At 32.3% G+C, this 12,783-nt stretch overlaps 1 protein-coding gene across 6 annotated transcripts in view; it reads right to left on the reverse strand.

The window, feature by feature from the left end:
• Positions 1-12,783, reverse strand: part of NOVA1 (NOVA alternative splicing regulator 1) — a 128,969-nt gene that overhangs the window by 71,442 nt on the left and 44,744 nt on the right. Inside the window, exons 2-3 of one of the 6 annotated variants that reach the window (XM_052696315.1) lie at positions 4,910-4,994; positions 4,247-4,317 (exon numbers count right to left, since the gene is read on the reverse strand). The exons of 4 other annotated variants lie outside the window; for them this stretch is intronic. The gene's annotated coding sequence lies outside the window, so the exon portion shown is untranslated. The remainder of the gene's footprint in view (positions 1-4,246; positions 4,318-4,909; positions 4,995-12,783) is intronic. One more of the 6 variants, XM_052696316.1, reaches the window with a different exon arrangement.

The following is a 12,783-nucleotide window of genomic DNA, read 5'->3' on the forward strand; positions in this document are numbered from 1 at the left end:
GGGATAAAAAATTTCCACAAGATAAATCCAATCTTTCTGTGCTCTGGATCTTAAACAACTGATTTAATAGTTTTTCTTGCTCTTATTCCTCTCAGTCATGAAGTAGTAACATAGTTGAGAAACCATTCTAGTCTGTTTACTCTGACCAGATTCACTTAATAAACATCACAAATAAATCCTTATTTGAAAGTTGCAGAAATATCACTAAGAAAATAATTCGTTTTAAAAAAATTTAGTTGTAATTAATCCATATAATGTGTAATGAGTCTGAATTTAGTCTAAGGAATCATTTTATTTTATTCTGCATCTGAGTCTTAACAAGCACACTTTGTTTTCAGGAACGACAGTTATAAAGCAAACTAAAAAGAACAGAGCCTCTACAGTAATCTGATCAAGTCACTTCATGATGCCATCTGTCACTTTAGTTATCCTATAATACTTTAGTAGACAAATATTTTGAAGTGAGATAAACAAATACATTAGAAAGGGAGAATAGCTCTTTCAGTTAAACTAGGATTGTCATTTAAACACATATAATTAGCAACTTATACAATACTGTACCAGGCATATTATTAGAAAAGTTCTTAAGAAGTACCTTACCAAGGTACTGTATAAAAGCATACTATTCCCTGTAAGAAATTTCCATATATACCTTCTCCCTTCAAGAAAAATTCTATATAGCACATCTCTTCATTAAGAGCAACAAGTGGACAATGCCAAGACAGACATGTTACTTAACACATATTAAAATCACACCCTCTATTATCCAGGTCTATTTGTTGTTCAAGATGAGTTTTTAAACACTTAAGCAGGCATTGAAAGAAAAAATAAAAGGCAAGAAAAATTGCAACTCTACAGAACCCTTAGGTCAATTTCAAATTCAAGAATGAATGACTGAAGAGTAGGGTTTATTATATTTTAAATGAGAGTTCAGCTGAAGTTGCTTGAATTTCACTCTTAGAAAGGCCCCATTCCTTTACTGCAATCTACAATAATATGATACACACAGGACAGTTTATTTTTAAATGCAGCCTACAATTTAGTCCAATGCTTATACATATTCATTAAGCCTGATCAATCTAATCAGATGTCCTTGAAAGTATTCTCAAGGAAGACATTAAATCAGCATAAAAGAACTATTGTAAGTTGTACAGTGGAAGGAAAAAAAAGATTACCATACACTGACACAATTCCTTTAACACAACGAAAACTTAATATAGTCCTATAGATGCATTTTAAATACTATAACCTTGCAAACTAACAGTAGTGTGCAAAAAATAAAGGAGAAAATATTACCATTTACCTAATATTCAGGTACAGATCTATTCTGCACAAAAACTGAAGTGTTTTACTTATGAGACTTACAAATACCTTAACACAAGACTAACACACTAACATTAGAGTAACACTAAACATAAAACTAACCAACTAAAATACTCGAACATAAGAATTTTTATCAGTTAAAGAATTTTATATCATTTATGCTGAAGAATCATTTTCCCAGTTTTATTACATAGCACTTTTTAACACACAAGACTTAAAATAAGTTTACATAACAAAGCTCTCTGAAGTGTTGCTGAGTTCTTGTATGTGATAATATCTTAATAAGAAAAAACAGTATTTAAGTATAATCTTTTTCACTTAAGCACAATATTTAAAGTACGTAGATTAAAGAACGCTTATAACTGAACCTTCCACATATTCTTTCATTGACAATTTCATCCCTTAGCTTTATGGCTAAGTTTATTTTAGCTTAATTTTGAGCTTATGATTAGCTGTTCTAGTTCATATTAGGATTGTTTTTCCCTCTTCTTTCTTGCTTTCCCAGCAATTGAACATAATGGCAGCACACAGTAATGGAAACACACTTTCCTATACTCCAACATAATAAGATTTATTTACTTATTTATTTATGTTTTTACAGGAGACTTACAGGAGAAAAGAACATTCAGAAAAAACCATTTACGACCAGATATTTGGACTTGAGTGGAATTGGACTAAATGATTGTTGTGGGTTCTTCCAACTGAGGATATGCTATCAATCTATGATTTCAATTTGTTTCGATTTTATTCTATAATACTAGGAAAGTGGTATCAACTCTCAATTCATAATGTACAGTATCAGTCTAGCTACAATCTCTGACGTTTGTAACTTGGGACAATTGCAGTTATTAACAAATGCTGCAACTTAAACTGTAAAATTCTAAGAGAAGGAGTTAAGGTATAGAAAACTATGATAAGCAGAAACAACATTTTACATTTTACAAGATAAAGACTTATAAAGCAATTAAACTGAAGTGGTCTGATAAAAAAAAAAAAAAAAAAAAAAAAAAAAAACCTTAGTTAAATGCTTTTGAAAGTATAGAAATTTTGAAATATATAGAAGAACCTAGATATGACTCTGCTTACCTGTAAAAGAAAACAAGCATTTGAGGATTTTACGAAATTTAGATGCATGTAATCTAGAATTTTACAGGGTATGCAAGTTAGTACCCAAACTAGCAGTGAAAAAAATGGAGAGTAGGGTTATCCACAGTAACCAAAATTAAAAAAGGAAGTGTTCAGAAAGAAAGTTGAGATCACCTTTAAACTAAATCATTCCATTTCCAAGCAGAGTTATGTATATATATGTGTATATATATACACACACACACATATATATGAAAGACATATACATGTAAATATATATATATATATATAATATATATAATATAGCAGAGTCAAGACAAGATGTCCTAAGAAAAGGGGACAGGAAAACTAGATGTGTGAGTCTGCACAAGAAACAAAATAAAACACAATATTGATCAAACCCATGTGCAAGATAATTTGTATCAAGAAAATGAAGAATTTTAGGACGTAAATGTCTGGCACAAAGACTAAAATGAGATGATGGCAGGCAAACTACCAAATAATGTAAGATGAGCTATTTAAAAACAAAGTTACAAATGGTTAACGGTTTCTTGCATTCCATCATGACACAAGAGCCTTACACCAATTAAGTAATTGAAATGAATGTTGTGTATATGTGGTTCATAAAGCAGAACTGGGAGAGAAAGAGGGCAAGAAACAGTGGAGTCATATAATTTTAACAAGAGGAAATCACTAATAGATCAACAGCTGAAATGAATACACTTCAAAGAGGAAAAGATGAAGTCAATATTGCCATACAGTAGGCACTCAAGAGTATAGAGGACTGTTTCGTACAAAAAGCATTAAAAATGCTGAAGAATATGGTCATTGTTTCCCAAGGAACAAAATTTTTGTTTTGCAAATAAAAGAAATAAAAGCAGCAACATCTTCCATTTGACATCCCATGTATGAATTGGCAAATAGAGTTCATCACATGGTCATAGCTTTTTCATGCTCATCTTAATTTCTGAATCATCTACAAATGACAACTACCTGAAGACGAAAACAGCAGAATAAAACAGTCCATTCAGTAAAGGTTATTCCTCAAACTAAATAAGCATTTTTCTAAATCAGTGATGGTAATCTAGTCTTAATGTTTCATATTTTGGTACTTTTTACAGAACTACATTGCTATTACACCTGAATATATATGTTCTGATAGACACTGCTGACCTCAAATTGTCTTTTCTGTAAGGAAAAAAAATGTTTCAGGCTCTCATCTGACATAGGTGAAGAAAAAAATACTTTCCTTTAAGCTATAAGCAAAATTTGATAAGCAACCGTAATTTAGATCAAGTTAAAAAAGATCAGGCAAACCAAAATAGAAAAAAAAAAAATGTTGTTATATAATGTTGAGTAAAATCAATGTAATACATGAATAGGCTTCCTCCCCTCCTTCCCCCTCCCCCTCCCCCAAATTTTCATATAGGCATAATTTTTCTATTCCCCTCTAATCAAGTCACTTATTTGATACCTCCATTCTTGTCTGAAACATCCACTGGAGTGTAAGACTTACTTTTGTTTGAGGAATTTCAAATTAAACAGTGTTAACACTGTTTAAAAAAATAACCAACCCAAAACTTATTAGAAAGGGGTAATATAATTATTACAAAATCCACAAGTCCTCACAAAACAGAGAATGACAAAATGTTTAGTACTACAAATTCTCACACTAACCAGATGTGCTCTGCTATCAGTAATGGAAGTCTATTTTATCTGCTGATTTAATTTTAATGTGGTTGTTGATATGAACAAAAGTGGCATAAAATGAAGAAATTAGACTTCAAACTTTGAAAAACAGAATAAGAATGATGTAATATTAGAAGGGATTTCTCACAAGAATCCTGTGCTGAATTAGAGCAACTTTCCACCGATATGCCATTTCCTTCCTGTGCCACTCCATACTCCCTGAAAATATATAAAACGGAATGCGTTTTACAGTAGATGGAGTCATCTGTTCAATCACTTTCTAGGCTTTAAGATTCCTTAAAAGCATACCAAGAAAAATCTTCCTTCACAAACAAATTTATTTTTGCTTTGATTCTCCTCTGTAGGAACCATTACTGTAATTGGTACAAGCACTACAGACAAAACCTGATGCTACCACAGTATGGCCAGTGAATGTCCTGGAACAATTTTTTGCAGGTGGCTCTTCAGCATACCTTTCATATACATCATGGTAAAGAACCATTCTCAAACTAGGAAATATCTTTGTAAAATGGGTTATTGATCATTTCAGGAAGTTGTTCAAGTAAAACCTTAGGAAAAGGCTAGTATAGAAAGTGTCTGCTTTTTAAAGGATGGTATTCCAGGAAGCAACCTGCAAGAAACTCCAAAGTATCTTCTCCTTACTCATGTAAAAAAATATATCAATTTTTCCGCAAAACATCCAGGAATGACTGACAGAAAATGCGTTTCAGAAATAGAACTAAGGCCCAAATTCAACATTTTAGTACTTTTGTGTACCAATTTGGACTACAGAGACTTTAAGTATCAGTACCTTTACAGGATGGGAATTACAGCTGCCTGCCGCACTCTCCTTCCCAGCAGTATCAGCCAAAGCTCACATTTCCAGTCTGTGATATCTGGTAAAAAATTGAATGGAAGGCCATGTCACTGCTCTGAAGATTTCTGAAACTGAAGTGTCTGCTGGTTTTCTTTTGTCTGACTACAAGATCTCATACGCTATCTCTTCACTAACAAATGTATCAGTTTTGAACTAGTTCTCCAAGCTGTAAAAAACTTTTTTTTTCAAAATGCGTGGAGTAATGCTTTTTAGAGCACATTTTGAAAACCAAACAGTATCAGAAAAACTGTAATGCTGTATTCAGTTCTCAAAAAAAAAAAAAAGCTTTTTTTTTTTTTTTTTTTTAAATCAATATACCTACAATATTCTTGTTAAAGAGAAACTGAGAACCTTAAACTTCCACTGGACTTGAACTACATGACCACCACTAAAGGCCTTTGGTTTACTAATCTTACTAACTGCTTTTCTACTACAAAAGTTATGTAGAGGATTAATGTATTAAGAGAAATCAAGAGAAATAAAAACAATACTTCAGATAGCTGCCATGGAAGGACTTAAAAGATAGAGGTGTCTGTATTTTACAAACCCATCAAAGTGGAAGTCCTAAGAAGTATCCCTCACGAAACTTGGAAACAGAAATTACTGCACATTCTAGAATAGTATCTGCAATCATGAATCTTTTGTTATAATTAAAAACTATATTTATCCTAAATAAAAGTTATATTCATAAACCTTTAACTGCATGCTTGGAAACCTTTGATTTGACAGCAGGGCTTTTGATTTTATTTTCTTTCTTTTATTATTTAGGAGCAGAAGTTAAGCTTTTAGTTTAAAGCTATGTATACTAATGATTACGACACAAATAAATACTTAAGGGAAGCGAGCTAGAGAATATTAACATCAAGAATTTTCCGGCTAGAACTACTTAAAACTCAACCAGATATGAATAAAAGCACAGGCTGCATTTTAGAGTTAACATATCTGAATAACCTCCATGAAGACAATACAAGATGAGCTATATAGCAGAAATTAAAAACAGTCACAATTTTTTTTTTTTTTTTTTTTACACATGTGTGTATTTGTCCATTCCAGAAATCTTTTCAGAAATTAATAGCTTTTATATATTCAAATTTCTAAACTTTGAAAGACATGGCAACTGGCCAAGTGTTGAATTTATATGAAGATGTTATTGCTGTAAAGGCAATATAAATTGAGCAAGTCAGGAGAACAGGAAAATATTCAGAAAACTCATAATAATTCTTACATCAAGAAAACTGATAGCAAAAGATGCAGATTTATTTATTTTTAGCAAAGCACTTACGTAAATGAAGAGCACAAATTCCATAGGCTGGAGATTTATTCGCTTCCAGCAAAAGCTTTTGTGTATTTCCATTTCTGATAGTAAAGACTTTCTCAAGTTTCCAACAAAATGCACTTTTTCTTCTTCAGTAAACTAGTCCATATAAAATAATTTAAGTCAGGTACAAGCATGTGAATGTATGTGTTAGTTCTACAAATTCAGTAGAACAGCTGAAAGTTTATTTTTCTAATTTTGTTGTGGGAAAGGTTTGTTCTCTTGTTATTGTGCCCATGAGATCCACAGTTGACTTCACCTTTTACAATAGCTTAGGTTCTATAAACTCACTGAACATATGCAGTACTCAAGCTTAATGTAGGAAACCTTTAATTTAGATTCTTTTCTTAAAAATATTTTAAAAGTATTTCTTCATCTTGTCATGCAGATTTATCTTCCATTCAAAACAAGCTAAAGGAATTTATGGAAATTGATGTCTGGTTACTCTGTCTGGTTTTATATTTTGGCACTACAGGACTCTGCTCCTAATGCCAAAACATCATAATATAAAGATGTATCAAGAAGTACAAACCTCCAATTTAAAGGTTTATTGTGAAGCTTTATTATAGTTTGATCTATAGGTAGATTGATTTTCTAGTGTCAATTATTAATTACATGCATACATCAAACCACTATGTTAAAATGGTTACTTAAAATAGTTACTTAAAATGGTTAATACGATACTACTGTTATATCTTAGATATAATAATAATACAATAATAATAATAATAATAATATATCTAAGATTCTGAAAAGAAATAAGTATTTAGAGTTAAACCTATTTCATATCCCCTTCAGTACAGTTGTTCTGAAGAAATATGATGGCAAAAGAATCCAGGAAAGAAAACAGTATATGTCCAGGCTCGCAATATTTTTTTCACATTTGTTCAATATTACAATGGATACATCTTGAAATGAAAGTACACAGATCTTTCAGAAAACCAAATAAACATTAAAAAAAAAAAAAAAGAATATAAAATGCCATACAGCTACTCCAGTTATGAGAGGAATTAAGACATTTGGATATGCTTGTAATTATCCCCAGCAAAATTAATTGGAAATTACCAGATAGGATTTCCTTTACCAGTTATGTATCCTGCACCTATCATACTTTCAGAGTATGAGATACTTTGTATTATGTCATGGTACAGATAACAAACCAAAGATATTTAAAAAAAAATGGAAGTAACTTCATTTTTATATAAAAAGCATGCCTTTGAAGAAGTAAACAGTAAGATTACTGTAAGGTAAGTAAGATGCCAATTATTTTTTTAATTGGCATCAGGTATTTGAAAACAGATGAGTGATAATCACTTTAGTAATATTTACCTAAGATGAAGGAAAATATTTAAAGAGTAGCAAAGATGCACAGTCTTTTCATTATGTCACTACTCCTAAATTTTTTATTTTAAGGAAGATTTTGGAGTTGTTTCAACTCCAGCATGTAGTATTTAGGAAAAAAGTAAGCATGCTTACAGAAGTTCTACTGCTACATAAAAGGTCAATATTTACATCAATAATTTTAATGGTTTTTCATTTTGTCTTAAACTTTGAAATTCACCATAATAATCCAAAACATCTGGAAAAAAAAAAAAAAAAAAAAAATCTAAGATGACAGAAAAACGTGTTCATAAAAAAAAGAAGGAAGTACCAGATCAAGAACTTGAATACAAGAAGCAGAAGGCAGTGTGACTCTGCTACGAAGCTTTTGTTTTTAATGCAAATACAACTACAAAGTAACAGTTAATAAACTGATCAATTGGCAGCATATACTGCTGAAGTTATATTTCTGAAATCACATTTCATATTTCAGCTGTTATTTAACTAGCAATGATTTTACAATTGAAGCATTTCCTCAGACATAGACAGCTCTACTGAAATTTCTTAAAGAAGAGAATGCAAATATTCATAGCGATACAACAGTGGTAACTCAAGTGAATCAATTTGATTTTTTTTTTTGTAAGTACATTTCAGTACAAGACAGGTACATTTTATATTGACTTTCTTCCCAATGTAGCTTTTTTACTTTATTAATAAGAACGAACAGTTGTGCAGTACTTCCTTCCGCCTAACTGCTAAAATTGAAACAAAAATTGCTTAATTACTAAATTAAATCATCCAAATAGTTAATTAACTATAGCTAAATTACAGTTTCATTAACAGCTTTAAAGAGCGAAAACTTGTAGAGTACATGTAAGTTTTGAAATAACTGTCAATTGTTTAGAAAGAAAAAAAAAAAATGAAGTTATTCAAAATACAACTAGCCTGCTCTTCTAGAATCTAAGATATACAGCACGTTCAACTTTAATCTGCCTGAGATAACAGACTCTATGACTTGACAATAATTTATGTAAAACTGTAGTTTTATCTTACTACTCCAGTTAACAAGACATTCCCATTAATTTACTGCAAGATGTGTAACTAGGCATATCAAACTGTTGCAAAAATGTGCTTTAATGGACATTAGTAATAACTTCTGCTCCAGTATTACATTGTATTCAGGTATTCTTTACTGTGAAAGAACTACAAGTGATTACATATATTTAAGACTTATTATCACCATGTCATGTACTGAGGATATCAGAAGGACTGCAAACACTAACATTCTCCTCTGCAATAATACATTCCAGATACTGGCAAATGAGAGATCCAACTGAAAATAAACTACAACAAAAACCTGTTTTTTTATTCTACTACAACAGTTGCTTTTTACAGTTTGAAGGGCTTGTGTTTTAGTAAAAGCTATTCTAGAAACAAAAATCAAGAAATTCTCTGCATCCATAAAGAACATATTATACATTACCTGAGACTGAACTTAGCAACATTTGTATATTTATTTGTTGCTAAACCACAAAGCTTTCATCCACTGTTCTGGAACACAAGAAAATCATTCTCTGTGAAATACATTGTGCAGTAAGTAAAAGCATGCACAATCATAGAGTGGTTTGGATTGGAAGGGACCTTTAAGATCATCTAGTTCCAAGCACCCTGCTATAGGTAGGGACACCTCACTCTAGACCCAAGTTGCTCTCTGGGCAACCTGTTCCAGTGTCTCATCATCCTCACAGTAAAGAATTCCTCCCGGAAATCTAGTCTAAATCTACCCTCTTCCTGTTTAAACCTTGTTCAGTCACTACGTGCCCTTCTAAAAAGTCCTGTGACAGTTTTCTTATAGGCACCCTCCAGGCACTGGCAGGCCACTATAAAGTATCCCGAGCCTCCTCTTCTCCAGGCTGAAGAGCCCCTGCTCTCTCAGCCTGTCTTCACAGGGGAGATGCTCTAGCCCTCTGACCACTTTTGTAACATAAAGTTCGACAATAAATCAAAACATAACTGAGGCAAATGCAACTACAATGCAAATAGGGATGCCACCTAGCCACAAATCCATGTGAATTAGCTGACTGGCAACAATAAGAGTTTTAAAGCTTCAGTAATAAATCCTTGGCTAAGTCAGAACCTGACTTAGATAAGAAACCATCTACAAGTAATATGACAAAGTGCGGTAAGCCTCACTTACTGGTAGATGCCAGTAAGTGTCTGTAGTTTGAAACTGCAATATCCTTCTTTTGATATAACATGTAAAATTATTACAAACATATTAGTTTTCATTAAATAATAAGAAACCATATTTCTCAATTTACCTTACCCCAGGCTGAGTGACCACAGGATTTTTTCAAACATATTCAAGTAAGCAAAATTTGTAGGAAGATTCATTTCTAAAACACTTTTAAACGGCCCCAGTGCATATGGAAAAATAAAGTATGTCAAATAATGCAATTAACATGAATGCATAAGAATGCATATAAACACTCATAATCTAAAATTAAAAATATCACAGAATGTCAGGGATTGGAAGGAACCTCAAAGGATCATCTAGTTCAATTCCCTTGCTGGACCAGGAACACCTAGACAAAGTCACACAGGAACACGTTCAGGAGGATTTTGAATGTCACCAGAGAAGGAGACACACAACCTGCAGCCTGTTCCAGTGTTTTGTAACCCATACTGTGAGCAAGTTTTTTCTCAAATTTACATGGAATCTCCTATGTTCCAGCTTGCATTCCTTGCCCCTTGTCCTATCATTGGATGTCAGAAGAGCCTGGCTACATCTTCCTGACACTCACTCCTTACATACTTATGAACATTAATGAGATCACCTCTCAGTCTCCTCCAAGCTAAACAGATCTAGCTCCCTCAGCCTTTCCTCATAAGGGAGATGCTCCACTCTCTTAATCATCTTTGCGGCCCTGCACTGGACTCTCTCCATATGCTCAATATTTAAACAAAATGTAAACTGTGGCGGTATCAGATTTTTGTGTTATGTGTTAACATAGGACAACTTTAGGTATTTGTATTTACAAGCTTTTTGAAAACATATACTTAAAACAGAAGGCTTGGAGAGTTCTTGCACTTCTATTATAGTCTATTAGCCACAGGAAATAAGGAGAAACCACTGATCACTAGTAAACTAGTTCAATATTTTGTTACACAGCAAACTTGATCAATCACTAGTCTATCACTAATAGTTAAGAAGTGATCTGGTGAGAAAACTTGTTGCAATAGGTCATAGCAAACTTAACTATACACTATTAAATATGTTATCTAAAATATTCTGTCTAAACTGAAAGCAGTTTTTAATTTGTATACGTTGATTTGGGATAGCTTTCCAATTACCAAAATTTGCTATTCAAGAACTACATCTAACATCTTGAAAGTTAAAGCACCAAATAACCATTTGCTTATTTCAGACTGATCACTCACACATCCCATTCCAACTAGATTCAAGGATGTTGTTAAAGTAGACTGGGGAAAATCAGAACACCATTAAACATTAATTCTTGTCAAGAAAAGCGTGGTGTTCTTCCTGTGTCAACACTACAAACCACAAGTAATGTGAAAGAATGAATCATAGATGGACAGCTAATTGTATCTACCAACGACAATTGCAATCTTGTTACAGAAGCTATTAAAGGAAACTAGAATTGATAATTAAATACCATATTAAAACACTCTGAAGGACAACCTTGTCAATATGAGTTAATTTAGGAAATAAAAACATCGCTCTGAGTCTTTTCATTTGTAAGCAGCAACACCTGATTTTAATATTCTATGCAAAAAATAAATCTGTAAGACAGATTTATTCAACATTGAACTAATTTATGAGGAAATCCTAATACTAAATTTCAACCATACATGTTTTTGAAGGCACAGATATTTTATTAATTGACATATTTCTGGTGTATGAAAGACATAGATGCTTCAAGATATCATTAGTCAGCGTGCTAGGATGTCTTACAACCCAAACTAAAAAGTTCTGCTTTTTATGCAAATTGTGCATAAAACCTTTCCTCCATGAACCATGCAATATGTAACACATATGTCATATGTCATTAGGTTTGAACTAATTCTCTCAGACTGTTCTGGAGACACGCATTAATTAGTTGTCCTACAAAAATATAGCTAAATTCTGCATTACCTAGCTATCCAGAATTTCCACACATCTACAGTTTTTACCCCGCAAAATACAGAAACAAGAGTATTTCCAAAATAAGACAGAATTGTAAGCTCTTGAGATAACGAGGTTTAATTAGATGAAACATATTCTCTGTTCTAAAAAAAAGAGCCATTTTTGTAAATTGAATGTAGAATTGCATTGCAAGTAATAAATCTCTGGGCTGAAAAAAACAGAAACATTTATTCAGGAGCAAATGAAATTCCATCTCTAAGTTAACATCACACCCTATATGAGTTGCTAAAAAAAGAAAAAAAAAAAATCACATTTGATCACTACAATTCGCTAAATCTAGGCAGAAGCCCATTGGTTAATCAGTAGAAAATGCAATTTTTCATGAATGCAAGCATATTATCCTGATGAAACAACTCCCTACACAAACTTTACACCATATATAGAGTCAAATTCAAGCTTATTGGCCTAGCATGCAGCACTTCAGAGAGAATTTCAAGCTACTTATCTCCTGGTGGTATTTAGTAGTATTATTTCCAACAAGTAGCTGACTGAGTGTAGGAAAGAAACTGAAACCTTATTAAACAAAACAGATTTCACTCACTACAAAGACTTAGTATTAAAATAAAACAAACTGGACATAGAACAACTATTTTCATATAGTCATATTCTGATGTAAAGGAACAGAAGAAAGCTTTAGTATTTGGTTTTGTTTTTCTTACTATAATTGAGCAAAAGGCACACATTAACTCGACAGAGAAGAGCTGCAAAGTTGATCACTTAATCAGCTGCCTACAAACAAAAGGCAAACAAGTCACAAAACTTCAGTGTCTATTTGTGCAGCTCATCTTATTAACATGATCCTTAAATTGTTTCCTAACACCATGAAAAAATTGTGTATCCAGTCTCATATTCATATAGCATTAGGTGACTGCAGAAAGATGCAAAGCAAACAACAAAAACCACAGAATAGAAAGTAAAAGTATTCTAACAGTACAGACAATTCCAGTGGAGTGGAACAAGTGAATC

The sequence above is a fragment of the Tympanuchus pallidicinctus genome, unplaced genomic scaffold (assembly GCF_026119805.1).
Source record: "Tympanuchus pallidicinctus isolate F22 unplaced genomic scaffold, pur_lepc_1.0 scaffold3, whole genome shotgun sequence".
Classification (NCBI taxonomy): domain Eukaryota; kingdom Metazoa; phylum Chordata; class Aves; order Galliformes; family Phasianidae; genus Tympanuchus; species Tympanuchus pallidicinctus.